Raw genomic sequence first — 4727 nt, forward strand, 5'->3', positions numbered from 1 at the left:
AATATTTAGAAGCATGTAATTTTGACCACATATGATCTAACGTAGCGGAGGACTTACAATTCAAAAAAAACTCACGAATTGCAAGGAATTTCCGTGTTCCTAATTCATGCTCATACTTTTCAAATAGCATCATACACAACATAAACTACCCAAGTTTTCTTTTTGCGTTTAACTCTCTTTTATATGGTTTTGTAATCCTATGTCGAGTATCTCAACACTTCCATATTACAATAAATCTTTTGCAGAAAAAAAAACTAAAATTATGAAAAATATACTAACATTGCAATGGTATTATTAAGAAATTATTTTCTCTATTATCTGGTTCACATAATGTATCTAGATAATATCTATGTCACTATTCTTTTATAGAAGAGAACACAATAATTTTTTCTTTTTTAAAAAGAAATAGATTCACCTCCACCTTATTATTTCAGTTATGCAAAAAAATATTTCTTTTATATATTTTATTAGTATAACATATATTAAAGATTAAAACATCAAAGAAAATAAAAAGGTTAATATATGGATTGATACACGGCTAAAAAATAATTCAAGGACTAAAGTAAAAAGCAGTTAAGATTATAATATTAGCTAAAATTACATTAAAATCACTCGTCTTTTACATCCAATAACCGCAAGCCAGAAGCTCCTTCAAGGCCAAGGAATCTGCTCATATCCCCAATGGATTGTGCTATGGTGTTTGACGGTGGATCTTCCTACGTCATCCCGACTTGTATTTCAAATCGTAAATTGAAAGTGGTTCAACTTTATCCATAGCCAATAGGGCAAGGTCTTCCTATCTGCTTATGAAAACATGATAGATGTGAGGGACCTTCCTCAGTTTATTCCCTACAAAGCAAACTTGGTCCTCACAATGTGGAAAAAATACACTGTCAAGACATCGTTCATTAACACATAACAAATGTCGCAAAAAATGTCTCACTACCCCAAAATTTCCAACTTAGTGGCATTCATCTTATTTATCTTTACATGTCTTTGATGCTTCTTAGTGCTACAGAGTGCATGCCCATTAATCTACAAATTAATGCATAGGTAAAAGATTGATAATGCTAATAAAAACCAGCAAACAACAACCACAAAGTGTACCAATATGATTGGAAAATCAAGCATGACTCAATAGATTTCATTGAGAGGCACAAAAGTTAGGGATACTTAACAATCTTTGAGGTAAAGGTAGCAACTATTTGCTCTCTACATTGCTGCTTAAGCAGTTAGAATAAGCACAAAATTTAGATGAAAATGAGTAATTGAACAACTATAAAGACAAAATAAATTTATAACTGAAAAGCCTTAAAGAGATGTGACTGATCAAGTAGTCCATAGAAGAGATGGGAAACAACATAAATTTATCAACATCTGATGTAGCAAACAATGACCAGGTTAAAAAATTGAACAAACCTAAAATTTAACTATTTCTTACTTGTAATATTTGCTGGGGATAAACTGATCCTTCTCTGAGAATCCTTTCAAACTTTTTTACCAAGACTTTCTAACACAGAAGCATGAATTTGTGCTTTCTGATATGAAAAGAACATAATCAGGCAGTGAATAAAAAAGAAAGAGAGCATAATTTATTAAAAAGGAAATTTATATAAAAAAAAAGAAATAGAAATCCTATAAAACTGGAATGGAAATATTATACAACAAAACTGACAGTGACCACATCAAACAAAGAGAGCAGAATTTTCCCATCGTAGATAATCAAACAACAGACATACCATAAGTCATATTAGTAAACCACAGCCTTGCTTGAATTCCTCTTCAACAATATCCCTTTCTTTTCCATCATGAACAATAGTCTCATCGTGCATTAGTAAAAAATACAAACATGTTAAATAGAAAAGTTCCTAAGGTCATTGAATCCAAGGGTCGTGGAAAAACTACCATCAGCCAAGGCATCCATCACAAAACAACACAGATGAAAAAATTACAACAAAATTCATGAAAATCATTTTCACAGAACTTCAATTTCATCTTATTTAAATCTCAAGATTTCTTCTCTTCTGTGTTAGTATTCTCTTCATTGTGTTCACAACTTCTAGCCTCATCAAAACATTGCAAGTAAAAAATATTAGAATCTAAAAAAAATATAGAAGATGATTCTCTTAGACCAAAAAGAAAATATATGAAAAATAGAGCACGCTTCATCAAACCCACCCAAATATATGAAACCTCCATGGTTAGACAAAACCCCCAAATTTCAAATTGATATCATCTTGAGTAGCATACTATAGGGTTCATAGAGGCATTATGGTTTGCAATAGATAGGGCTGCTGATGGAAGAAAGAAACAACGACTACATGTAAAGTTAATGGTTGTAGCATATTCACTACACATCAAGTTCTTTGATAGGTTCTTTTTTTTTGTAAAATTAGCTCTTAGCCGTTAGTGTATTAAAAGTAGCTCTTCACTCTTTGATAAAATGCATTGTTTGAATGCTAATGTTCCAGTTAGAAATTTAGCTAGTTAGAGCTACAACCAAGAGGTTAGTCTTGGAGCTACACAATGTTAGATATGAACCAGCAGACAAATCAGAAAATAAACGACCTCATTCCTCCTCAAAGCACAGCTCCATGAACCACATTCCACAACGCTTGCGGTCTATCTCTTCCATTCTTTTATTTTTAGTTCAAATTTCAAAAACAACACTGCTGATAAGTAGAGTATTTAAAACTAATTAGTCAACTAATCAATTTCATGTTAATATCCTACTTCTTGAAGATACAAATTTTGAAATGCTGATAAGGTAACTAATCAAATAAGGCAAGTAATTAAAATTTTCACAAGCTAATAAGGCAACTAATTAAAATTAATCTGCAGCAACTAATAAGGCAAATAATCAATTCAGCAGTTAATAAGACAACTAATCAACTAATCAACTAATCAATCAATTAAAAAAATTTGAAAAATTAAAAATTAAAAATTAAAAATATTGGTTCAACATACCTGATGTTGATGAAGGCATAATGGCAGCAAGTGTGAAGAGGAGGACTGAGACCTAGCCGCCGGGGAGAAGATACCTGAGTCGTCGCTGTGGATGATATAAAAAAATCAAAATATTATGGAAAGATCATAAACCATGAATCAAATTCGTGAATATTTGGGAAAAAAGAAGATTGAATGAGAAACTAAAAACCCTAAATCAATTAAGCCTTAAATCAAGATGAAGATATCGACGCTTCAGACCTTGAGATAAATGGTTCCTAAAAATGGAAGGTGTTTCATCTGCTTGAGCAGTTCACAGTGACACCATTCAGAACAATTTCCAATAATGATTTATCAATCTTCATGCCCTGTTTATGCCCTGCAAGCAAAAAGCAATTTTGAATACCAAATAGAGCTAAAGCAAAGAACAAACAATTACCTTGAAACTGAATCAGGCGAAGGCAAATAAAAAAAACAGTAATCTTCTGTTGATAGGGCAGCAAAGCCCTCATCTTGCTTCTGCATACCCGAAAGGCCGATACCCAATTGACCCACACCATTCTGATCCAGGTTTAAGGATGTATATTGGTTCAAACACAAACGTAAAAACCTAATTCACAAATATGAAAGCATAAAGGGAGCATATCGATTCAAAGCCTCAATTGGAAAAAGGAGAATCACCTTTTTCATTCGTCGATGAGGAGGCGCTTATTAGAATGAAGTGAAGAAGAGGAATCGACGATGGAAAAAACTGGAGGCAAGGTAGAAACAGGGAGAGGCAAGGTAGAAACAGAGAAACAGAGACGTGTGAGGAGAAACCGGATGCGAGAGGAGCAAAGGATTTGGGATGGAATTGTGAGAGAGGAGGAGAAAAAAGATACGCTTGAGAGGAAACCAAACGTGATTGAAGAAAAGGAGAGAAAATGTGATGGCTAGGTTTATTTAACCTTTTGATTTAATTTAGTGAGTGAATATTATCAGCCAATAAAAAACAAAAATCATTGTAAGGTGAAAATCATTTTAAATTTGAATCTTTTTCAAATTTGAATTACGTTAATTTGTAACTTTCCTTTCAAATTGATGACTAATTTTTAGTTCCACATTTATATTCATGATTTATAGTATTTAATTATTAATTGATTAATGTTGTAATTAATGTTGGCCAATCAAAAATAGAGAAATTTGAACCAATGAAAAATGGACATGTGGAAAATCAAGTAAAACAACCAATAAAAACATGACATGTGGAAATTAGAAAGCATTATGGCCCACTTTGGTGGATGGGCTTTATATATTATTAAGATATAAAAAAATGATAATCGTGCACATAAGTGAATTGAACGGCTTTGTACATACTTTTTGTAGGGGTTATGAAATCGGTTTTATTCTAGAAGTCTTAGAAGACATTAAGCTCATGCTAGGAAAGCGCTACAACATATTTCTCAGCTTTAAAGGGAAAGATACCCGAACAAATTTGACATATCATCTCTATCATGCTTTGAAGTCAGAGGGATTCAAGATCTTCATGGATGATGAAGAAATTGAAACAGGGAGCTCAATTTCAGAAGTTATTGTGGAGGCAATTGAAAACTCAAAACTTTCAAATTTCAATTATTATTTTTTCTGAAAATTTTGCAAACTCCACTTGATGTCTGGATGAAGTTGATAAGATTCTCAATTGCAAAAAGAAGTATCAGAAACGAGTTTGGTTAATTTTTTATAAAGTGGATCCCTCAGATGTGAGGCATCAGAAAAACAGTTACAAAATAGCTATGGATGAA

General features: G+C 32.3%; 1 long non-coding RNA gene across 3 annotated transcripts; it reads right to left on the minus strand.

Moving 5' to 3' along the window:
• Nucleotides 1-497: 497 nt before the first annotated feature.
• LOC130733191 (uncharacterized) lies at nt 498-3873 on the minus strand. Of its 3 annotated transcripts, none has more exons than XR_009017416.1 (6): nt 3628-3873; nt 3208-3325; nt 2968-3052; nt 1740-2669; nt 1442-1538; nt 498-800 (listed from the first exon to the last, which is right to left on the minus strand). It is a non-coding gene; the product is annotated as an uncharacterized LOC130733191 (long non-coding RNA). The 3 variants fall into 3 exon arrangements; XR_009017417.1 differs by having other exon boundaries at nt 1740-2672; XR_009017415.1 differs by lacking the exon at nt 1740-2669 and having other exon boundaries at nt 3628-3870.
• Between the last annotated feature and the right edge of the window lie 854 nt (nt 3874-4727).

The sequence above is a fragment of the Lotus japonicus genome, chromosome 1 (genome assembly GCF_012489685.1).
Source record: "Lotus japonicus ecotype B-129 chromosome 1, LjGifu_v1.2".
NCBI classification, from domain to species: domain Eukaryota; kingdom Viridiplantae; phylum Streptophyta; class Magnoliopsida; order Fabales; family Fabaceae; genus Lotus; species Lotus japonicus.